Source organism: Lissotriton vulgaris, chromosome 11 (genome assembly GCF_964263255.1).
Source record: "Lissotriton vulgaris chromosome 11, aLisVul1.2, whole genome shotgun sequence".
Classification (NCBI taxonomy): Eukaryota; Metazoa; Chordata; class Amphibia; order Caudata; family Salamandridae; genus Lissotriton; species Lissotriton vulgaris.
In genome coordinates, this window is record NC_141699.1 from 511,292,716 (window position 1) to 511,318,802 (window position 26,087).

Consider the following 26,087-nt stretch of genomic DNA (forward strand, 5'->3'; position numbering starts at 1 on the left):
ACAGGTGCACAAAGGGGGGAAAAAAAGAACCACCCAGTCAATCGCAAACCCACCCACCCCAAAAAAAAAGAACAAGCCAGACTACCTACACCCGTGCCCACCACCCACCTCCTACTCTGCGCCCCAACCACGAACCCCTCAGTTCAGCTAAGGGAGATAATCAAATGCCCACCAGTGCAGGGTGACGCTCTGGGAAGGGGACTGCAGTTGCCTTGAGTCCGAACAACCGATCCCAGCGACACACAACCCCAAATCTCACAAAAGGAAGGCGTGACTCACCACACTGTCATAACCTCGAAGCATTCAGCCGACACACTCCTCATCCATCGCTGATGCAGCACCCTCCTCCTGCAGCACATCCAGCTCCACACTTTCCGGGTCCGACTCACCATCCTCCCTCGCACTCTGAAACTCTCGAAACAAACCCCAAAAGTTTTTGGGTCTACTCTTTGGTGGCAGGAGCTCACTATACACCTCCGATTGCGTGCAACAGTAAAGCAAGTCTGTTTCCCACCGTTTTCTAGTAGGGACGGGCCCTCGCATCCAGCACAGTGCAATAAGCCGCTTCGCTGTCAGTAACGCCATGTCCGCAAGGCGCCGCATAGCCACAGGAAGAGGTTTGGAAAAACCAAGTAAGGTGAGCGCCGGGTTAGGCACAAGCACTTCACCAAGGATAGTGCTGAGGTCCGCAAAGACCTCAACCCAGTACTTAAGTATGGCGGGACAAGTCCACGCCATATGGAGGAAGTCTGCTGTGTGAAAATGACAACGCTCACACTCCGCTGATTCTCTAAGGCCATACCTATGCAACCTCTCGGGCGTGTAGTAAACACGCTGTAGGAATTAAAAATGTACCAGGCGATGCCTACCGTTTAGCGAGATTTTCCTGGTATTAGTCACACAGTAACGCCACATGTCGTCCGAGATGGGAGATTGGAGGCGACCATATATATTTAGGGGCATTCTGGACCAAGTCTTCATATCCGACCGCACATGGTCCCAGACCGGCACCACATTGCGGGCCCATGCCACTCCAGGGAAATCGGTCAAGAAGACACCCAGGTATTTAATACCGCCAGCCGCCTCCTGCAGCGCCGACGCCCAGGGTCCCCTCCCCTCCCGTTCCCCCAGCACCCACAGCGTGGATTTTTGCACGTTTAGGTGTAAGCCTGACACCTCCCCAAATATACGCATTATCTCAAGGACTCTAGGCCCTGACCGATTTATGTCTATAAGGAAGAAGAGGACGTCGTCCGCGTAGAGTGCGATTCGATCAGATGGTCCCATCTCCCATTTAAGTCCGCGCAGCTGTGCGTCCATCCGCACCCACGCCGCCAGCGGCTCCATGGCCAATGCAAATAAATAGGGTGAGAGAGGGCAGCCCTGTCTGGTACCCCGGCCGATAAAGAACGGGTCTGATACCGCACCCGCCACTCTCACAGACGCCGTCAGATCCGTGTACAGCAGCTGCAGATAGCAAAGGAAGCGAGGCCCAAGGTTCAGGCGGGACAGGAGCGCTCGGAGATAAACCAAACTAAGCGAGTCAAACGCTCTATCAATGTCGGCTAAAAGGAGCGCCGCTGGGATCTTGGCAGCCCGGGCCATCTCGACCACCACCTGCGCGCGACGGATATTGTACCTCGTCGCCCTATGGGGCATAAACCCTGCCTGATCAGGGTGAATTAAATTTGTAACATAAGGGAGAAGACGATTGGCCAGGGCTTTCGCCAATATTTTCGCTTCAAAATTGAGGAGCGATATTGGCCCTGGCCACCTCCAATGCCTTTCTATATCGCACCCCCAGCTGGAGATGAAAAGTCTTCATGAATTCGCACGGGAACCCATTAGGGCCAGGGGCCTTCCCAGAGTTCAACTCTCCAAGCGCCGTCTCCAGCTCTTCTAGGGAAATAGGGAGCTCCAGCCAGTCGCGACCCTCATCCAAGAGCGCGCGCGGCAGGAGGTCCACCAAAAATGTGTCCACGTCATCGGCTGGAAGAACTTCCCGGGGGGCATACAGGGCCGCAATATACTGCGCAAAACTGGCTGCCAGGTCTTCCGGGGCCGTCACAGGGTCCCCCATCTCATCGCGAAGTCCCGGTAGGGACTGCGCCTGGAAGGTATTCTGGCAGAGTCTGTAAAGCATGGTGCTGGATTTATCTCCCCACTGGTAAATCCTACTCTGCGTGGCTAACCACAGCTGGCGCGCCTCATTCAGTAGCAGGGATGTATAAGACTGCTGCGCCAGCAGCAGCTGCCCAACAGCCTCAATCGTGTCCCCAGCACTACTCTCCCCTTCTAGATCCCGGACCCGCCTCGCCGCCTCCTCTATGCTCCTCCCACGAGCCCTGCGGGCCCCCGCACACCATGCAATGTCAACACCCCAGATCACGGGTTTTAGGGCTTCCCACTGGGTGGCAGCGTCTGTTTCGGGCCCCTTGTTGTCCTCCCAGTAGTGAGATATGGCCTCACTTATATGTGATTGGTAACTATCTTGTTGCAGGTGCCACGTAGACAGGCGCCATCTAAAGGGCTGTCGCCTCCTATCTAATTGTAGGTCTAACGCCACAGGGGAGTGATCCGACAAACCACGCGGGTGTATGGACGTGGAGGCCACCCTCCCTATCCAGCTAGAAGGAACGAACAGGTAATCTAGTCTGGAAAAAGACCGGTGCACAGCGGAGACATAGGAGTACCCACGGCTATGGGTATGTTGGTACCGCCATGCATCAATCCATTCCATTCCCTGCACCATGCCGCTCAATTTAGTGGGGGTGTCTGCTACAGGCCCCCCTCCGGGCCTATGTCGGTCCATCCGTCCGTTCATCACGTCATTCCAGTCACCTCCCACGATGGCTAGTACATTTGGAATATCGGCCCATATCTCAAATAACCTTTCAACAAGTGCCTCTTGCAATGGGGGCGGGGCATACACGCTACCAAACACCATTGTCTCATCCTCAACCATACCTTTAACAAACACGAATCTACCATGGGCATCAATCCATTGCGTCTCATGTACATAGGGGAGTCTGCGATGTACCAGTACCGCCACCCCTCGAGACCCCCTCACAAATCCTGCAGGAAATACTTGTTGATAGCCATACCGCTGCAAGCTGAGGATTTTCGTGCCCTGAAGATGCGTCTCTTGCAAAAGAAGGACATCCGCCCGTTCCCTCTTCCCGTGCCGTAATACCGCCCCTCTTTTAATGTTATCTGGCATTCACCGGACATTCCAAATCACCACCCGCAATAGCGCCTGTGTAGGGCCTGTACTCTGGATGTCAGCCATCATCAATGGGAAGAAAAAGCAAGGTCCTGGGCTGTTGGAGCCACACACACTCAGACATTCGCAATCAAACTCGTGCAGACACTGTGTCAAGACTAACTACCCCCCCAACTGCATCCATACCTCTCTCCCGCCCCCCACCCTGCCCACCCACACCCACAACACACTCCCTCTCTACCACCCCACTGCTAACTACCCTCAGAACAATCCCTCCTCCCCGCACCCCATACCTCAGCAACATTGAAGTACCTGTCGCGGTATAGATCGTCGCCGGCCCCCAACGGGAGGTCCGGGACCCACTATCCCAATGGATCCCCAAAAACTACCCACACAGTCCCAACCTACCCCCCACTAACAGACCCTTCCGAACTGAGGGGTTGAGTCAGCCCTCCCTATGTCGTCCCCCAACCCGGATCCCCAAACCACAAAGTTACTTGTATAGCTGAAGTCTCAAACTGCATTCCGCAAAAATTGTCCATTTTCAGGAAGAGTGTATTCTCCTCCCCGGATCCTGGTTGAAAGTTCGCCACCCACCGCGGTGACTAAGATGCCGGATCTTGAGAGTCTGTAGCCTCAGCGGCCCCCGCCGCCCCAGTCTCCGAAGGAGGATTCTTCTTAGGACGGGATCTCCAATTACTTCTGCTACGCGACCGTTGTGGGGTCCGAGGGGGCCCAGTAGTGGAGGATGTGTCCAAATCCCGACCTGGGGGAGTGTGCACCCTGATCCGGACCGTCTCGTCTGTCCAGGCAAAGACTTCATCTGGGGTGTTAAAGAATTGGATCTCGGACTGGAACACCACCCGCAGGCGGGCCGGATAAAGCAAAGCATACTGGATATTTAGGCCCCGCAGTTGCGCCTTTGCCTCGGTGAAGGATTGGCGTTGTTGCTGTACCAACTTGGTATAGTCCGGAAAGATCAGGATGTTGTGGTTTTCAAACAGCAGAGGCTCCTTCACGCGTGCTTGCCTCAGGATTGTGTCGCGGTCGTGATAGTTGAGCAGCTTGGCTATCACTGGTCTAGGGCGTTCCCCCACCGGCGGCTTCTGGGTCAGTGCTCGGTGCGCACGTTCTACAATAAAACAGCGCGATAGGGATTCCGGAGGGATCCACCCCTCCAGCCCGCGGGTCAGGAAGGCCTCCATGTCGTCCTTCTCACAGCCCTCCGGAAATACCACAAAGCGTAGATTGTTCCTCCGAGCACGCCCTTCTGCATCCTCAGCCCTTAGAGCTAGGCCCCTCTGGATCCCCTGCATGTTGGCCACCTTCTTTTTTAGAGTCTCCACATCGTACTCCACTCCAGTAAGTCTTGTCTCCGCTTCAGTAATGCGAGCCACAGCGTTGCGCAGATCCTGGCGCAACAATGTAACGTCGGCTCCAACCGCCCCTATTTTAGAATCTAGCATATCCCTGGATTGAGTTATCGCCGCCATAAGGGCGGCATTATCGGGGACGGATGTAGGCGGGCCCCCGGCTGCACCGGCACCCCCAGGTGGCCCCGTGAATTTGTCTATCGGGCCTTGCTTTGAAGTGTGCCCACTGTTGCTACCCCTCGTCATGGCTGCCTGTAGATATAGGTACTAGGTCCAGGGCGTCACAGGAGTAGTGATCGGGGTATAGATGTCCACCCCTAGATCAGTTAGCGTCTCCGCCGGCGTCGTATCACCTCCTCGCGCCAGTGGCACCTCGATGGGTTCGCTCCCCCCTCCAACCCAAGTCCGGCAGATGGGCCACTATCAGGGCCGGGGCAGCATAGACCGCACCGTTCTGTGGGTTTCACCTCAGGGGCCCCACCACCAGGCCTCCGAGGACCGTCACCGCGGGGCCAGGCCACAGGATACAGTCAGTTGCGAGGGTAGCTCGCCCCGACCTCCGTGTACCAGCCCGCTGCCACCCGCGGTCACCACTCCACGACCGACTGGCAGATTCTCAGCCCCCCGCCTCAGGAGAGTCTCTTCAATGGCCTCACAGTGTCCTTGAACCGGGGGGGGAAGGCCCCAGTATGCCGCGTAGGAAGCGCCGGCGGTCAGCCTCAGCCCAGATGTCTCACCCCCGCCTCAGCAAGCACCGGGGTTTGCCACCGAGATCTAGTAGGAGGCAGGGGGGAAATACCGGGGGAGTGGTGTTCCGTTGCCCCACAGGCCAGTCGCGTCCCCCCGGTCCGATTCGACCGCCGAGTGGGGCTCGTTCAGCTGCTATCGTACCCCGGCACTAAAGAGAGGGGCCCCCCGCAGCCGCGCGGTCGGCCTCTGCACCAGTCCCTAGCCGTGTCGTACAGCACACCGTGTCCGCCGAGGCTCCGGAAGTGCGGGCCGGTCACCGCTCCTCCGCCACACCGGCCGCGCCGCACCCCCGTCCCGCGACTCCAAACTCGAGGTCCCGGCTTTGCGCGTGGCAGCAGGCCTCACCACTCCGGAGCTCAAGCCTCCGCCCAGCAGCCTGCCACAGCGCTCAAAGTGTAGTCGGAGCACCGCAGCCAGTTCCGACAGCCAAATATGTTGGTTTTGGGCGTCTTAGGGTTGGGGAGATGAAGGATTATCGCCGGATAGCTGGTCGGCGGGACGGAGCTCACTTAGGCTGCGTCCGCCATGTTCGCCGCCTTAGCCACGCCCCCCCAAAGGCTGTCTTTTATGGAAGTCTACAGTACACAGAAAAGATTTGAACACCATAACATGTTCATTGCTGGTGATTTTAATATGAGAGGATTGGACCAGGCTCTAGACTCTCATAGAAATGGGAATAAGGCAGGGCCCCTGCTCTCTTCTTAAAAATTTGAAGCTACAATCAACTCATTGTATAAAATAAACATGCTCCCTTTCTAGGTGCACCAAGCTGACCTTTAGGAATGCATCCACAATGGCCTACATCTTAACTACCGATAAGCAGATACACTTTGCCGTTGACAATAGAGGGTAAAGCGAACATAGGTTACTGCGTGCCACTTTCTATCTGGCAACGCAACCTGCAGCTCTCCAGCAAGTAATAAGCAGACGCACAGGCAAAGTGTGATTTAGAGTAGTCAAAAGAATAAAATGCACCGCCAACCTCAAAATTAATCTGTCAGAGTGGATAGCAACGGGTGAAGCACACCCAATGACAGAATCTCCATCAAAGATAATAGGCCACTTGGAAGCCCTGTTGGGAGAATTACAACAGAAATGGGGGGAAGCTCAACACGAAAATGGAGACCCAACATAGAACCATCTCCTCATGAACCATGTGTCCTGAGGTGCCCGACTCAATGCAAACAAGCACTCAGAAAGGCACTCAAGATAAAAAAGAAAGGAGGTACACAGCCGCAGGTGACCCCCCAAAGCTGCTCTGAGGACAGCATGCGGGGAGAAAGCATGGGAGCACAAAAGAAAGCTCACAAAGAGAAATGGTTCAAAGCGTTCTCCTTGATAAAAGAAAAAAACAATTCTAAATTATGGAGAAACATCAATCGAGTGAACTCCCAAAGCCCGACAAGAGAGAACGGGGTTGCTGGAAATGAGTGGGAAGAGTATGTAAAAGGGTTGTGTACGAGAGACCCCCCAGTTGCCAAGCCCATGGCCATCAAGAATACCCTGGACGCAGCCCAAGACATAGAACCCACCACTAAGTGAGCCCAGTAAGCAAGTCCAGAGACCACCGAAGGTGCTTGCTTCACTGAAGGGGAGATAATGACGACCATTAGGGCAACAAGAAATGATGGTTTTTCCAGGGCCAAATGGCATTCCTGCCCCGGTATTTAAACAAGCTCAAGCACTTTTAGTTCCATTCCTGACCCCTCTCTTCAATTATGCTTACACGACAGCAACATATAATAACCGCAGTCATGGAAAGGATCAATCCTATTTCCTATCCATAGGAAAGGCAATCAGTCAAACCCCACCAATTACAGGCTAGTCGTCCTGCTTGAACTAGAAGCCAAAGCCTACGCACAAACACTACTGATGGAACTAGAAGAATGGACAAATAAAAACGGAATCCTCCCATTCCACCAGACAGGATTCAGGGCAAACAGTTCCACAATGGAGAACATCATGGCGCTGGTCTACCTCTTCAAGCAAGCGGTTAAAGACCAGTATCTGCTGTTGTTTTTCTGCTTTATAGATTACAGCACAGTCTTCGACAGAGTTGCCCGAGGCAGACTTTGGAGAAAACTGACAGCCTAGTGATCATTTGAAGCTTCTGAAAGTGATTATAGCTCTCTGAGGGGACATGAGTCCAGGTCAAAATTAGCCCAATAGCAGTAACATCAAGAGTCCAAACCAACAATGGACTCAAGCAGGGCTGTGTCCTGGCCCCATTATTATTTAACCTTCACACCGTGGATATGGGAACGCCTTGAAAGAAGCCCGTTTAGTGCCCCCGAGATTGGGCAAAGCGAGGCTCGTAACCCTCCAGTACACCGATAACACAGTAGTAATGGACCACACCAGGGTGGAATTTCAGAGAGCATTAAAACAACTCGACAAGTACAACAAGGAAAAACAGCCTGTTAGTCAACCAGAGAAATGCAAAGATAGTAGTATTCCGTAAATATCCTCATAAAAAGCTAGCAACATGGCAACTGTAAGATAATCAAATAGGGACAACAGCCTACAGCTATCTTGGGGTCTGGCTAACCGAAAGGGCCACCCCGATGACACATATAAAACATCTAAATGTCAAAACCAACTGTGTCATTCTCTCACTGAGGTGCTTAAGCCAGCCCCGCCAAGTCCAACAGCATAGCCAGTCCTTAAAGCAAAACTAATTTCGGACATCAACTACAGCCACTTGGCCTTTCCAGGAGCTCTAGATAAACTCTTGGTGGCAGCCCAGATAAAAGCCTACAAGACAGTGCTGCAGGTGCCCAGACAAACCAGGAACACCAGGCTATGGCTGGAAGTAGGTCTCTATAGAAGACCAGAATTAGCTCTACAGGGAGACTTAATTAAGTATTACATTAGGGTCCTTAAAGCCCCAGACAACAGCCTTAAACATCAATTGGCATCAATTTTCAGGTAAGTGGACTCCCCTTGGTACATCAAGCTGAGCCATGCAATAGGGAACCTGAAGATCGAAGCAGAGAGTCTGTCCTCACTCGAGATCCTGCAACCCGCTTGGGCAAATGCTGTGAAATGGGAGGTCCAAGCCATTTCGTACGAAAAGGATCGGGCCTTACTCAACTACAACACCAACACAATGGCACTGGATGCATCCTACATCCAGGGGAAAGCCCAACAATACCTACGAGGAGCACTGGCAGTCCAGGCTCGCAGGAAAATTCTGTTAATGTGGCTCATTGCCCTCAAGATCTCAGACTTTAATCCAACATGGGCCCGAAAGGATGGAGCAGCCTCTTGTTGATTATGTAACTACCAAAAGGACACTTGGCTTCATCTACTATGCTGCTTCTCCCAAACTGGCCAGTGAATGTCATTGGCTGACTCTTCAGGGTCAAGGGCACAAGGTTCTGCAAGGAGGCTTTGGACTGATGCTTCTCTGAAACAGAAACCTGCATCCTCGCAAGAGTGGGGAAGTTTACACACTCAGACAGGCAGTAGCTGCCCAGCCACACACCTCTTTGATTGTCACAGCTGGGCCCTTTAGCTGAAAATCTCACTCCCTCAAAGCTGCGCCCAAAGGGCCATTACAAGAGGCAGTTGCATCACCACAACAGCAATATGGCACAAGGAAGAAGCACCCTATCCCTGACCTCTATATCTGATTATCTTATGGCCAGGCTGAAGACCATAAACCAGAGCTGAGGGCCGAAACACCAGCAAGGCAACCAACAATTACTCACTTCCCAGGTCTCCTGCGCCTAATCACAAGACCATTTTAGCAGGTTTTTATGAATTGTTGTCCAATAATAATATAAACCCCAGCTTGCCAGAAGAAAGTGTTACCAAGAAAAGTGGTAACAGCTTGAATTGCCGTACTTGCATAACTAAGGCCCGGAGGGCTAAAGGGAGGGGGAGGGGCGCAGGGGCAAGGAGGAGGGGTGCAGAATTTGAGTTAATTTTACTTGAAAGAGTTAAAATAATTGAAGGGTTGATAATCTTACTTACCTCTAACAGCAGATAAAAAACGTATAATTGACACCGCACAATCTCCATGCATGGACTAAGCATTTCAAGATTGTGGTGGAGTACCAGACCATCAGAATGTGAAATCAGATCTTTTCTGGATGGAAGGGGGGAAGAGAGCGCCAAAATACTTGCAACATATTGGGGAAACAAATTGCAGCATCCAGAATCAGTCACTCTCTATCCTCTCCCAGCTGCAAAATAACCTAAAAAAACAGAGGAGTTAAATGAAGTACATTGAGCACGTCCTGCAACCATGTGAAGGAGAAAACATCCCTAAGCAAACTACATGGAAGGAAGTGTGTGTCGCAGACCAGAGGGCGCTAACTGGACATAGCTGGCCAGAGGTCCTTTCAAGGATACCCCAGTAGGTAGAGGATCTTGTCTGTCACTTCGGGATGTAGTTCTTATTTGTGATCCTCCAAAGGCGGGCGGCTCAAGGTATCTGCCTTCATGTTCCAGGTGCACAACAGATAGGCTGCCACTTGGAAAATTCCCCATTGCAGACCCCACTGCCACAAACGCAAAGGAATCTAGCACAGGATCCAAGAAGCCACACCACCCTATTAGTCTACATAATGGATGGCGGTGGTGCTGTCCAAAAGAACTTGCACAACATGGCCAGAGGTGGAGGGATGGTATGTCTTCAGAGCCAGTGGATCACTGTCCACTCTGGCACATTGATATGCATACTTTGTTATGATAGGGACCAATGGTCTTGCACCTTTGTCTCCCCAGGTGAGCACCCCAGCCCAACAAGGAGCCATCCGTAACTGGGGTTTGCAGCTGCACAGGACTGCAGGGGCCTTGCACCTTTGTCTCCCCAGGTGAGCACCCCAGCCCAACAAGGAGCCATCCGTAACTGGGGTTTGCAGCTGCACAGGACTGCAGGGGCCACCCACTATAAAGTTGGAGGGCGTGAGAAAGTGAATTATTAAGCGGGGTGGTTGTGCTATTCTCTATCGGGTCCATTAGGTTACTTTGATTTAAAACTTTTTTTAGTCTTGGGTAGCTTTAGCACAGAGCAGTCAGGCTTAACTCAAAGGAGAACAATTGTAAAGCATCTTTAAGTACCAAAACAGTTATTAAGTTGAAAACACATAACAATAAAAATACCACTCTAATTTATAAAATAGCGTATATTTTATATCTTTAAATGGACACCAAAACAAAAGAAATCGGATGAAGGAATCTGGAGATATGATTTTTAGTACTACTTAGGTTTTCTAGTGCCAGTAAGCGCAAAGCGCCAACTGCAGGTACCTGGTCACTCTAGACCAAGTCAAAGGTTAAGGCCGACCACAGTGAGTGTGGGTTGGCTACAGGGTCCAGGTTCATCCTAGTGAAACGTTTACCCTCTAACTTGGTCTTTTTTCTGGAGGGTTTTTCTTTTCTGCAAGGTGAACTGCCAGCTGGAAGTGAGGGCTCGATGATGGCAGGGTGCTGCTCGGTGTTGGTCCCAGGGAAATCCTCAATGTTGTGACTTAAAAATGTTTCAGGAAGCAGTGATGCTTTGAGCAGGGCGAACCAATATGTTGAATCAGACTGGTGATGTGGCAGCAGTTATGTGGTAGCCTCTTGTTCTCTTATGAAAAAATGCAGAAACTTTTTTTAGAGTCCCCTTTTGCAATCTTGAGGGTGAGAGGGTACACTCTTACACCAGCCAAGGGTCCGGGACCTTTTTCAGTACCACATGGTGAGTAAGTGCTCAATCTCCCCGAAGCCATCATCAGGGTCCTGGGCAAACACAGTTTGAACTGGCTAGTTTTTGAAGGCATCTTGACACTTGTGTTCCTAGAAATTAACAGGAGGCTAGCCAAATAGACCTTGGAGTCCACTGTTCCATCCTGGATCCAAGTAGGAACACTTCAAGGCCACGGGGCTTCTCTCAACAGGTAAAACAGCAGGCTCAGTCCTTCTTATGAGTTCCAGTTCGTTTGTTAAGCAGGTGCAATCCTTCTGTTTACCATAGGTCCAGCAGTGTGCTGAGGAAGGCATCCAGGGGCGCCACCTTTATGCCTGGCATTAACTTGTGGGTGGGGTAGTCTCCCTGACCAATAGGAATATAATTTTGATTGGCAACCCTACCCACTCTTGCATCACTTCCCAGGGGGTTGGCACTAAACAGTGCCACAGTGCATCTCTGCCCAAATCCAAGATGTCGGAATCTTCCTTCCCAGGGTCAGAGCTGTGGGTCCAATCCTGAGGTGTGCCTAGAGAAATTATAAAATCCCCCTGCAAAACCAGTTCTGGGACATGCTTTCCCACCACTGGCATCAGTGCTATGACTGGGACAGGCATCGGAGTGAGTTAGATGTACCTTTGACAGGGGCTGCCCCTTTGAAGCTTGTACGGTTGGTAGCCACATTCCCCAGGTCATCTTGTCTGTAGGAGGTCACACCTCATTCCAGACAAGGCCCTTTTGTTCACTTTCCGGAGAGCAATTCATACATCCCAGCAACAGCTGGGGATTATCTCTGAAAGTGCTACTAGAGGCTTTAGGCAGAAAAGTGGCACCTTTCAAAAAGAGACATTTTCAAAATAGTAATTTCAAATCTGACTTTAACATCAGTTGGGTTTTAAATCATTGTTAATTTTAGTCCCTGAACCCTGCTTTTATCGATTCTATTCCCAAACAGAAGTTATAGTATAAAGTGATATAATGTAAACCAGGGCTTTTCTATCATAGTCCGCCTCATCTCAGTTAAAAATTATTTAGGAGATTTTTCAGTGTTGGGGCATATAAAACTTAAATACATGTGCCCTACTGTTTAAATATCATGTTTGCTGCCCTATAGGCATGTTGGGCCTACCTTATGTGTGCACTATAAGTATTTAAAGGCACGTTTAGGCCTGGTGAAAGGTTTATTTGGCCAGGTTGAATTCATAGTTTTAAGACTGTATACTCAGACTGCAGCACCAAGACTGAAGATATGGCAAAAAGATGGGGATGATCAGCCAAAAGGGCATTTCCTCACAGGGCACAACCCCCAATGGATGTCTGAGAAAACATAAATGAAAACCTGTTTGTGACCTGGGAGAGTTCCTGATGCTGGAGCCACTGCCTTCTGAGTTGTCACTAAAGAGACCTAATCCACGATTAAGCATATCACATCAACAGGGTTCACAAGGTCATTAAGCGCAACAGATTTTGCAGAACCGAGATCTGATTCGGTCCCTAAAATAATAGGATTCTATTTTGTCAAACCAAGGTACTATGAGGTGTAGGAAAAGAAAACCTATGCATGCTATAGTTAGGATCATTCCAATGGTGTTCAGACTTTGAGCAGTGGCAAGGTAGGACTTATTTTGGTTGATGAAGAAGTCCGTGTGAGGAAGGTTTAGAGTGCACTTCAGAAGGTCTGCGTCCCAGGCAGTGGACAAGCAATTTTGGACAAGTACAGAAGTGCATTGACTCCTGATCTCCTAGGAGAAACCACCATCACAGCTAACACTTGAGTGCAGGTGAAGACTTGTAGTTCATATGTAAAAACAAAAGACAGAACCACAAATTGATAGTATTGAAACCACGCCACAAAGCAGAGTTGGAAGATGAAAGTAGGCCATGAAACCATTTGCATTCAGTGCTGGGAGGACTCAACACATTGACACCATTTTGACTATGTTCTGAAAAAGCAGCTCAAGAACTTCAGGTCCAGAACGGGTTAAAAACCGGTGTCCTTTTTGGGAACCAATAATTAAAGGGAATAAAATAGCATGCCTTCTGTTCTGATGGCACTGCTTCTGTAATCCTTTTGTACAACAGGGTGAGCCCTTTGGCCTCCAAGATCAAGGTCTGCACTGTGGCACCCTTCATTCCAGAAGTTGGCATTCCTGGGGACTGGACAGAAAGGAAGAGTGTAATTATTGAGGACATAGTGGAATGGTACCTCTATTGGTTAGGAAATGAGACCCTCCCAGCTTACGGAAGCTGGTGGTGAAGTGAGGATAAGTCAAAGCTGTTTGAAGCAACAGATCCAGGAAAACACGGGGGGAGACTAAAACTATTGCTACTTTTTTTTTTCTTTCTAATATTTTATTAGATTAAAAAGAGTATATAAATAGTTAAATATAGTAAAAAGCAATACATTAATATAAGAGACAATAACAAATACAAAGTTAATTCTATGAAATATGTTTCCTTCATACCAATATAAATAGTATATGTTATAGTCAATTCCAACAAAAAAAATAGATCAAATTTGAAGGTCAGAAAGTATTGCTTGATAAAAAGAAGAAAAGGTTGAGTAAAAGAAAGGAAAAAAAGGAAAGAAAAGAGAAAAGGAAAGAGAGGAAAAGATGAAAGAGAAAAGGAGGAAGAATAAAGCTAGAAAAAAAAGAGAAGAAAGCATAGAGAATGAAGAAGAAAGAGTAATCGGATAAAAGGTAAGTAAGGAGTCTCCTGCACAAACAGACGGAATGAAAAAAGAAAGTTTAAGAAGACGACACAAAGGGATATTGTTCTACCAATCCTTTAGAAGCCAAGTCCACATATCTATCTAAAGATCTCCACACACCACTAGAAATAGAGGGAGAAAAATGATTCTCCTCCACAGAGGTATGAGCCCCACGGAGAAAAGAGACCCAAGCCCACCAGATATGATCGGATAAGGATCCAAATGATTTCCATTCCGTAAGAATAATTTTAACCGCAATTGTCAGTAATAAAGACATATCTAAAGTATCCAGCGGTAATGGTAATAGCGTGGCCCATGGGCCCAATAAAATTAAAGGTAGCGAAAGCTGGAATTGAATGTTAAAAATTAGCATAAGATGTTTCTGAATCAAGTCCCAAAAAGGTTGGAGTAGAGAACATTCCAAAAACATATGTTGATAAGTACCAGCAGCTGAATTACAACTCCAACATAGATCATCATCTTTAAGATGAAGAGAAGGTAGGCGAACTGGTGTTCAATGTAACAAATTAAGAGAGAAGAATTTAGACTGGATAGGGAGGGGGCAATCTTATTCCTAAGAGAGAATCTCCCGATAAGTTGGCAAGTTTCTGAAGAACTATGTGCAAGAAAATCATGGTCAAAATGATGAAGCCATTTTTGTTGTGTAACAGTAGACACCAAAGGCGGTGTGGAAGATAGAAATTTATAAATCTTAAAGGCCACATGACCTGATTTATACCATATAGATAAGAGAGAAATAGTAGAATTCGGAAGAAGCCGGACCTTAGATACGGCAACCTTGATCTTTAAAAAAGTATAGAAGTCAAGACTAGAGAGAAAACTGCTGAGCCAAAGCAGAAAAAGGTAATGGGTCATGATTAGAATCATACAGATGCTGAACAAGGGTAATACCTTTGGTAGCCAATAAGCTATCAACTTGGAGTCTGCCTCAATCTTAAATCTAGGATTATGCCATAGAGAAGACCATCTAGATTTATGAATTGGATTAGAAACTTTCCTATCAATCGCTTTCACAGTAGCAATAGTATCTAAAATAATAGCACGAGATAAGGGGATAGACAATGTGGACATAGTTAAAAAAGATGAAGTAGGTAGAGGAGAAGATAGTTCCCGTTCAATAAACATCCACGGAGGAGTGTGAAGAGTGTCTGTAGAGAACCAGCGAGCCCCTTGAGAGGCCAACAAAGCCACTTGATAACGATCCCAATCTGGAAAATGACAAACTCCCATGTCATAAGGTTTCCTCAAGTGTTTATATGCTATTCTTGTTCTCTTGGTTATCCGGAGGAAGGTGGAAGTGAGGGAATCTATTTCGTGAAAAAAAGATGAAGACAATTTAACAGGAAGCATTGGGGACACAAAATTAATAATTGGGGCTTTCATCATTTTTAGAGTTTGAAGACGTCCCCACCACGAAATATATTTAGGTGACCAGGTATCCAAAAGTTGACGAACTTTAAGTAAAGTTTGGGCTTCATTGTACGAAACCGTACCTGTAATAGTACTACAAAACCAGATCCCCAAATATTTAAGACGTTGTGATTGCCACTTAAAGCCAGCATCACCCATATGGGCGGGAAAACAATACGCATTAAGAGGGAACATTTCTGTTTTTATCTTTGTTAAGAGTATAACCAGAAATGCTAGAGAATGAATTAATAGTCTCAGAAATAGCAGGGATTGCAGTGACTATATCGTCAGAAAAAATAAGTACGGCATCTGCAAAAGCAGCTGTTTTAAGACAATTGGAGCCAAATTGAAAACCTTTAATATCATGAATAAGGTTCAGTAAACGAAAAAGAGGATCAATAGATAGTAAAAACAAAAGAGGTGATAACGGACAGCCTTGTCTAGTACCCTGGCATAAATTGAAAAAAGAGGAGGTAGCACCATTAACCCTAATGTTTGCCCGAGGGTGTGCATACGAAGACCTCACCATATTAACAAAGGGGTCACCAAGATTATGGGCCCGCAGGACTACTTGTTAAAAAGGCCATGAGACCTTGTCAAAAGCCTTTTCGGCATCAAAGGCAAGCGCTGCCGCAGGCAATTGAGATAATATTGCTTTCCCTAGAATATGACAAAATGTTTGAATGTTATCCCTAGCTAACCTACTTTTAACAAAACCAGTCTGCGAAGGATGGATAAGGAGAGGGATATATGGTTCCAGACGTTTGGCCAAGATTTTAGCAAAATGTTTTGCTTCCATATTTAGGAGAGATATAGGGCGAAAGTTCTTAGGGTCTCAATGATCTTTACCCTAAATAGGAATTACTACGATAGTAGCTTCCGCAGCAGAACCAGAAAGCGAACCGGACGAAATAAAAGAATCAAAAACAGCTTTGAGGCGGGGTACAAAAAGAGGGGAGAAAGGTTTTATAAAAAAGAATGGGAAAACCATCAGGCCCCGGAGCTTTCCCAGAGTGAGTGGCCTTAATAGCATGAAGAATTTCATCAGATTCAATTGGTCCACCCAATTTTGCTCCATCAGAGTCGGACACCATCTGGATGGGAATTGTATTTAAAAATTGTTGGCATTGAGCCAGAGAGGCTTGGTTATGAGGTGTATATAGTTTGTTATAATATTCACAAAAGACCTCAAGGATCTCCTTGGTTTGGAACTTCCTAACACCAGCACTGTCATTTATACAAGATATCTGTATTGATCTAACAGCAGAGTCTTGAAATTTCAACGTAGCAGCCAAAACTTTCCCTGCAAGGTTTTTTAGAGGCAATCGTTTAGATTTCTGAACCTGAACACCAATATGAGCTCTTTTGGTTACAATAGAGTTATAAGAATATTTAAAATTTTTGATATCTTGTAAGAGCAGTTTATCTGCAGAAGAACGATACAGAGTATCTGAATTTTTTTTGCCATTTTGTTAATAATCTGACCACTGATCGTACATTTAAAAGCATCCACTAGGACCACAGGAGAACTAACCGAAAATTCATTTTCAAGAAAAAAAGTGTTTAATATCTTTAGTAAGTAAGGCCACTTGAGCTTGATCACATAAAATCTCTGAGTTCAGGCGCCAAGTACGGGGTTCCTTGGGTGATGATAAATTAAGGAGCGTGAATGTAACCGCAGCATGATCAGATATAAGAATAGGATGAATAGCAGGATCTGAAGATAGTCGAAGTAAGGTGGAATGGACTAATAGGTAATCAATACGAGAAAAGCTAAAGTGAGGAGAAGAGAAGAAAGTGAAATCACTACCGAAGGGATTATGTAGTCTCCACACATCTGTAAGATTAGAAGAGGAGCACATATTAGACATCTGTTTATGAGCTCTAGGTGGACGGAATTTGAAAGCAGAATGTCTATCCAAAAGAGGATCCATTGGGAGATTAAAGTCCCCTCCAACAATCAAATTTCCATTGTGAGGAACTTCTGAACGTTTTTTAGTCAGAGAGCGCTAACAAGACGGATCGTCACTATTCGGTGCATAAATATTTAGGACATATAAATCAAGAGACCCATTGGATAATCGAGTCAACAGCCACCTTCCCTCAGAATCATGCTCCGCTGCCACAACATTCAACTCTGAATTCTACGAAATCATAGTCACTACTCCATTCTTTTTGCCAAAGGCCGCCGAACAGACAACATCCAAAACCCACTCTTTCCGCTGCAGCAAATCTTCTTTATATGACATTTTACTTTCCTGTAACAATACAAGGTCGCTAGAGAGGCTTTTACAGTAATCCAGAATTTTTGTTCTTTTTACTGGATGATTTAAACCCCGGACATTTAGGGATAAAACATTCAACCCAGGCATGGTAGGAAAGGGGCAAAATACCAAACACAATTTGATGCCAGAGGGTAAAATCTCAAAATAACGGTAAGCGCACAGGAAGGACAAGACAAAATTAATGAGGGCGGAGAACAAGAACACCAGCAGGAGACGCTAGATTAAAATTATTAGAGAGATTACAAAAAGAGAGACAGAAAAGAGAGAAAGAAAGAAAAGAAAGAGAAGAGAAGAGAAAAGAAGAAAGAACCCACCAGGGGAAGTCTATAAGACACCATATGCATACAAGGGAGGAACATGGAGGAAACAGCCAAGGAGGCCAGCAAAAAGCAAGAAAAGAGCTAATACTGTCAAGGCAGAAGACGAGAGAGAGTGAAGAATAGATGAAAAAGAGATAGGTAAACCGTAATAAAGAAAAAATATATTATAATATGAAGACAAATAAGCAATAAATTAGTCCAACAAGGAGCTAGCAATTCATAACATATACTAATTGGTATTTAAAGTGTAAAAAAATAAATAAAGAGCATTTCATGTATAACAAATGAAAACATCAAAATATGACTACATCAGCAGAATAAATAGAAGATAACATACTCATAAAAAGTCTGACAACATTATAAATAGAAGTCTTATAGAAAAACCCTTATTATTCATTACGAACAGGCAACACTCGAAGAATAAAAAAACAGAATACCAGAAAGTTGTCGAAAACAGGAGGAGAAAGATAATAGAATATGATATTAAAATGCACAAGGGTTACACCCCATAAGGAGCTAGCAATTCATAACATATAATAAATTATATATAAAGCGTAAAAACAAAGAAAAAAGAGCATTTCATGTATAACAGATGGAAACATCATAAAAATATGACTAAATCAGCTGAATAATTATAAGGTAACCAACCCATAAAAAGTCTAATGACAACATTCTAAATAGCATTCTTATAGAAAAAACCTTACAATTGATTATGACCAGGCAACAATCGAAGAATGAAAGACCAGAATACCAAAAAATTATCTAGAAGAGTAGAAGAAAAATAATATAATAGAACATATTATTAAAATGCAAAAAAGGTTACCTAGTAAGGGCGAGAAGAGACGAACAAAACTTCCAATCAAGCCAAAATACAGATTCTCTCAATCAGAATATAGAAAGGAAAAATAAGGTAGCAAAGATAACTAACACCACATAAAAATAAGACATAGAAACGTGCCAAATATATCAAATAACCATGAACAAGAAGACAAGAGAAAACCATTAGAACACTGAATACCCAAAGAAAGAGGTACTACAAGGAAAGGAAAGACACATAAGTAAAAATAAAAGAGACCACTCATAAAGCCACAACTAAGCCAATTATAAAAAAGAATAAAAGAACATAGCCAATATCATATAGATTGATCCTGCAAAGAAAAGAAAAGATTAGAACATATTAGGCACTGTAAATGTAATCTATCATTTCTTCCAAAATGCTAACAAATATTCTCACAAGGAGCGCAAGAATATAGAAACCAGTAGAGACATAGCATATACACAAATCCAAGAACTATTCAGGAACCAGAGGCACTAGAAGCAGGCGAAGACTCCATCTGAGACTCAGAGTGATTGTCCAAAAAAGTAGACAGATCAACAGGTTCATAGAAAATCTGAGAACGGCCCTTAAAATTTATTCGAAATCTTGAAGGACCAGCAAAACAGAATGGTATGTTCATGTCAAGAAGACGCCGTCGCAAATTGAGGAAACCTTTCCATCGGATGACAGTATCTCTGGCAAAATCTTGAGATATAGCGATTCTGTGACCCTCCCAAGTAATCGCTTTAACTTTCCGCATCTTTGCCAAAATTTGCTCAGAATGTTGGTCGCAATGGTTTAAAAACCACTGATCTAGGGTGAGGAGAAGATTTCAATTTGAATGAAGGAACTCTGTGAGCACGCTCTATTTCAAAGTCTTTCTGAAACGAGATATTCAGCACAGAAGGAATCCAGTTGAGTAAAAAGTCAATCATAGAAGGCGCCATTTTCTCTGCATCCTCAGGTAACCCGAAAATGTGCAGATTAGATCTACAGTTTCTGTCTTCCTGCTCCATAAGATCTCTCCGCAATGCAGCCAAGGAGCGCTCCATGTTCTGCATATACTTAGACTGCAGGTGTATGGAGTCTTCAACAGCACTGATGCGCGCTTCAGCATTGGAAACTCGAAGTGTTAAATTCTTAAAATCACTTCTAATTGCTGCAACCTCAACTTGAAGCAAGTCAGTATTGGTTTTTGTACTTTGCGCAATATCGTGAACAGAATTCAGGCGAGAGAGAATTGCATCCAAAGTAGTGCCAGAGTCTTTCGGGACAAGTTCTTTAGTAGGAGAATTAGGTTTAGACCTTTTAGGAGTACTTTTGGAGTCTTTGGTTTTGCGAGAGAGATCCATATTGTCTACCATGAGAAGAGGCAAGAAAAAAGAATGAAAATGGTCACCACGTAAAGGGTATCTCCAAAAACGGTATATCAGACATGTCGCTGGCCAGGAGTAGTCCCTTGGAAAGAGTAGCCCTATGAGCAACACAGTGCGCACAAAAACAAAGCTCTTATTCTAAAGTATCCAAGTACTAAATACCGTCACTTTCTCAAAACAGGAGAAAGGAAATTCAGGACACTTCAGAGATGAAAAGATTGCATAAATAAAAGAAGTAACGTATAAATGCGCCAAAAAGATTGAGGAAATGACACTGTATCGTAGTGTTGCTGTATTGTGGCGCAAGCGTCAAAAATAACAAGATTTAAGCAAACGTAGCGGGCAAAAGTCAAATAGTATAGGCACATAGGCACACACGGAGTACTTATCCAAGTATTCTCCGACGTTCCATACAGCTTATAGGAGCCGCCATTTTGAGTAGCTTGCTGAGAGAAAGGCTTCAGGTGAAATAAAGTATATTGGGAGCGTCGCTGCCTCTTCAAAAGCATTCACAGCCGTCTTCCCGCATTACGCCGTCCGATGCGATCATTTTCGCACGCAAAAACATGCTCTGTCAGCGTTTTATCGCTCACCTCCAGGCGACGCGACGAAGCTCAAAGAAAGGCGGCCATCTCGGCTGCGTGCAAGCCACGCCCCCCAGCTATTGCTACTTCAATCCTTTACACCCAACATTCATTTTTGGAAGGTTGTCATTGCCTGGATGCTTGGCCCCTGGGGGAGTTTGAAAGTGACAATATTATCAGTGGAACATTTTTGGCCAGAGAGGCAAGGTTAGCAAGTGTGCATTCGGGAGATTACATTTTCAACTGTTGAATGGAGGAGTCCGCTTTTCTCAAAACATGTTCTGTATTTGACATCCTGTAGAAGTCAGGTATTCCGGGTGAGAGTAATTCCCCATAGATATCGATCAGGCAATCATAGCATTAGAGTCTAATCCACGTTTAAGAATTTGGTTTGGGGAGGCCAGATTAGGACTCCTCAGAGTGGAAGAATAATGATGTGATCCTGCAGGCTTCATATAGCCAGCATAGCTACTTCTCACAAGGCGGGGCATGTCATCCAAAGAGGCAAATGGAGCTGGCATTCCGCAGAGCTAAACTGCATGAAGCAGAAAGCCTTTGTATCATGGAATCAAGTCTTTTGGCCTCAAAGTGGTGGTGGTCAGTTGGGAAAGCAATACTCTTAAGCTCTGCCCAAAAGCTGTTGCTTGAACCACCAACCACTCTGCAGATTGATGCATTATTATTATTTTTTTTTGTAAATATATTTTTATTGCAGATGATCGTTACACATTTACGCCGGTCAGATTTCACATAATCGTCATTTAGATACAACGACAGAAAGAAATTTGGTGTACACAGCCATTTAGCCCACAACCCGGAGGTCGGGCAGCAATAATCAGGATTGTAATATGTCCACGTACTTCATATTATCATTGCTACATCCGGCAATCAAGGATTCTGCATCTGCTTTTCTTTTCCTCCCGGTTCCCCAACAAACAAACTATTCGATCCCTAGGGTCTAACAGTAAAATATCTACGTGGCCGTGCTTACTTGCTCCCCCCTCTCGCTCGAACCCTCAATTAAAGCTAGATGCTGTCTTCTGAGGTGCCCCTGGTCAGTTGGATACTAATCCAAGGAGGGCTTCCTTATCCTGTCCACTGTGCCCTTAATGTATATAGGAATAGAGATAGAAGATTAACCCCCGCCTCCCTCCCGGACTCTGCCATCTGTGCGTCGTTATTAGGATAGTCATTGTGGGTCTGAAGCACTGGTACTGTCAGCCATGAGATCCTGCATCGAACCTGTCGTGTTACGGGGAAGCAGTCCGGTCATTACCCCCGTCCTCTGAGTCACTTCCTATGTCAAAATCTCGTAGCGCTTGTACCAAGGCCTCCCACGCCTGCGCAGATTCTAAAGCTTTAACATTCTGTTGTCGCCGCGCTAGTTGAAATCTCAGAGTGCTCTCCCCCCCCCAGCCCATTTAAGGAATATGTTGCGCCACCTAGTTTGATGCATTATTAATAACATGGGATAAAGCTGCGTAGTCCTATGGTGGTGAGTATTTGGTGTTTAAACTGCTGGGCACAAAAGAGTTTCACCCAAGCAGTGAGTACCAGTTCCAGCAATGCCTTGCTTAATGGGAAAAGGGGGTCTGTGGCCGCTGAAGAAGACTGCACAATATGTGTCAAGATATTGGACTTTAATGCTCAGACAGCAAGGGCAACTCAAGCACCTCTGCTCAATGCCTTAAATGCTGCTGTTGTCGATGAACAGACATCATTAGCAGATGTTTTCATAGGATATGGGATATATTTCCTTCCAGGGATCTGTCATGAACTCTAGTATTTTGGAGGTCTATGTAGAGACCTGCATCAGTGTGATGAGGAGGGAGGAGGTTGTCAGACTCCTCTTCCTCTTCCTCTTCCTCCCTGTTCCTAAAACCCAGGTTATCATACGAGTTTGAAGCCGATCGGGTCTTCCCTTTGTATGAGTCTTTGGTCTCTGAGCAGAGGCTCAGTGAAAGGCTGGTTCTTAAAGGAAGAATTTTCCTTTTCTGTAGCCACCCATATTATTAATACAGGCTTGAAAAGGCTGAGGCAACCACAGATGTGGCTCCATGAACACAGCGGGGATGACATTGGAGTTGGCATTGAGGACAAACTGACTGATGCCTTGGAAACTGCTGAAAGGCAAGAGGGTCTGGAGGCATGAAGCCCGGTGATGGTGATGTTGATGCTCCCAGAATTGCAGAGCTCATGGGATCCTGGTGCAACCATGGAAAGGGAGGGGCAGCCCTGAAGATATTTGGCACGGCCTGTTTGAAGGGTTCGATCTGAGATGGGTTGGCAGATAGAGTAGGTGATTCTAGTTTGATATTCTTGAACTGGCACCAGCTCTGAAATTGATGAGGATGATACAATCAATCAGTCATTTTTTATTGTTGGATTAATAAAAATCTTTACAATATAAAATAGAAATGGTCCACATGTACAAAACGGGATAATATTGAAAAGCTTCTTAAAATGTGATTTTAAAACTGTTTCTCAAGTCCCCCCATAAGGAATATTTGTAGCTCAGTTAAACTGGGGCGTGCCGATGTAAGAGTTAAGATTCTTCGCTAGCTGTCCTGCAGCGGTTTTCTTACTTCAATCATGAATTTGAGGCCCCGACAGGTCAATATTGGAGAAGATCCTCCCAGCCAGGTTGTGACCGCCTGCCGACATGTTCTAATGTTCAATTGGAGCAATATGTTCCGTAAGAGCAGTCTTCTTGATGCCGTAAGAGCTGGGCACACACAAAACAAGTAGGTTAGGGTTTTGTTGTGGTATCCACACAGTCTGCTTTGTGGGCTTTCTTCTTCGTGTTTCCAGGATGGTCTTAGGTCCTTAGACTCGTGCAGACCCATTCGGTAGTCTGTGTAGATTTTTTTTAGATATTGGCTGAAGTGGGTGGCCAGATAAGCTTGTGGTTTTTGAAAGTTGTAGGAAGAAATTACTGTCCAGGCGTGACATCGGTGAGTTAGAGTTTTTTTGTCCACAAGTAGAGACTTCCTTTTAGCGGATATGTTGGCGAGTTTGCTGAAGTGTTCTTGTTTTGTTTTTTTATTCCAAACTTCTTGTAGTTCGAGCTCGAAGAGACAGGTTCTCCAATAGGTTGCCCACTAATTTCTCGGGGGCTGGACGGCATCGAAGTTTATTTCTTGCCAGCAGATGTAGTTTATTGAGTCGAACGAAGTTTGTGGCATAGTTTTGTGAATCTGGACATGGAGCGAAAAGTTTGATTTTGAAGTCCAAATTCTAGACGCACTTGAGCCGCTGATGCAGAATTGGGTAGTTTGAGTACAGCCTTGTATATTTTATTTTGTAGTTCATTTAGTATACCGGCCTCCCCTCCAAGCCATGTCGCCAGTCCATATGATAATGTGGGCAGGATCTGAGCGGCCATTACTTTTAGGAGATGGGTGTGGTTTGGGCCATCCATTTTTAGTTGGAGTTGCCTGTAGGCATAAATTAACGTTTGCAACTTTGCTTTTAGTGTCAGTGAGTGTTCTTTTTTTGAGTTGCCTTGGCCAAGCGTCACACCCAGATACCGATACGATTGCTGGTCTTCTAACACTTGGTTGTTTGATGTCCATCTTAATTTGATGCTCTTGTGCTCCATTAATCGTACCACTTTAGTTTTGTCCCTATTTCATGACGATGATACCTGCATGGGACCATGGTGCAGCGGAATCTCAGAGCAGTCCAAGCACTCTCTTCACTTGATAGAAGATGTGTTCTCCACCTATGTTTTTTTTAAATGTTTCTGTATAGCAGGACCCTTGTGGGGGTCATTCTTCCATCAGGAGACTTATATGAAGCAAGGGAAAGGGAACGTTTTGGTGTTCCTTAGGGGCCTGAGACACAAACATTTAACTTGCCCTCCCCAATGGTCTTTGAGTGCATGAAGTTGTGAAAATCCCAGAGTGGAGGGTCATAGTTGGGGCCCAAACACCACATATAGATGTTGTGGCAAATCTGACCAATACATGTTTAAAAGACTCTGTTGACAGTATTTGAACTCAGAGATCTTAAAAGGTGAGATCTGATTGAGTCGCTGTATTAGATACTGTGAGGAATTTTGGAAAACTCTGAAAAAGACCTCCGGACCTACATTGGTAAAGCGTGGAGAACTCAAAACGAATATCAGCCTTAAAGAGGCTGAGAATGTTACAACTGGGGCAAATGGAGCTTCAACCAGAGTCACTTTGCACTATTATAGGTAAGTAACTTTTTCTTTTTGGAGTGTATAACACTGTGATCTACCCCACTAGTCTACAAGGTTTAAGTGTGAGAGGTTGCAGTCTGATTTTCAGATTGCTTTTATCTTATTATGTGAAAGAGTACTTGAACCTCTTTGGTCAAAAAATGTTTCATAGGTTTTGTGTGGGCTTCATTGTAGCTGTTTCTTCCACCCTAAAAAACAAATGTTGCACTTACCAATTGTGGGTCTTCTGGACCCATGGAGACACACTATCTCCTATATCCAATCAACCAATGGAACTGTGTACTCATCTTAAAATGTAGAGTTCTGCAGGAAGCCTGTTCAATGCCTGCCACGTTGCCTTTCTACAGGCTTCCTGGTGATGCAAAGGAGTGTGCTGGGAATTGAGCTCCTTCCATGATCACAGGAGAGAAATCTGTTTCTTTGAAAGTGTTGTTTATAGCATGATTTATCCAGGGCTTTAAGTATTGTCCCACCATTTATATACTTGTTAGCCTGGTAAGTGACAGCTGATGTTTCATTGATTGGTAATTGTAATAAAGGTTTTTCTCTAGAATCTTTGGTTTGGGAGTGGGGTGATTGGGTTGGGTAGTTATGTTCATAGGTTCATGACTATGCCTCTTGGGTTAAAGATGCAGGCAGTGTTTCCATAGAGTAGTGCTGCGAATTCCAATCACAGTGTGCCAAAGCTGTGTATCAACATTTTGGAACTCTGAGCATTAGAAATGTCTCCTGCATTTTTTGCTGTGGCTTCTCTTGGAGCGATTAAAACCGCACCTGCTATGAACATTCAGCCCATTTTTTGTAGTGCAAATTGATACTAGTGGAAAGATTTTCCTTCGGTGCCTGCAATTCCTAATGGTTTTCCAGCATTCTGAGCAGTTGTTAATTTCTTATTTCCAAATTACTCATAATGTTCTTACCTAAAAACCTAGTTGTATTTGCAGGTTTCATGACCGAAATTGCGTTTTCAACTTGATGGAATTTGCTCTTGTAATTCATTTTAATCGTTCTAGATCTTATTATGTGCCCTATCCGTGGCAGAAACATCTTTAACAGTTGTATATCGTTTATGAGCACACTGAGGTATAGGAGCCATTTACATATAAACAGAAAGTGACAAACCTTTATCCACCTTTTCCAAGAATTCAGAGTTCTGTGCCCATAACATCTCTCTCAGAAAACCAAATGTGTGGGCCTTACTGACAAAACATTTGGTGACTATATTTAGCTTAGGTACCAAAAATTTCCACTTAGAGCTAATACATTTCAAACCCGATTAATGGTACATTTTAGTTTGGAGTCTTCTAATACAGAAGAGCAAGAACTGA

The 26,087-nt window shown here is 45.5% G+C and overlaps 1 protein-coding gene across 1 annotated transcript in view; it reads left to right on the forward strand.

Moving 5' to 3' along the window:
• TET3 (tet methylcytosine dioxygenase 3) overlaps positions 1-26,087 on the forward strand; it is a 412,490-nt gene that overhangs the window by 384,305 nt on the left and 2,098 nt on the right. The gene's annotated exons all lie outside the window — the stretch shown is intronic.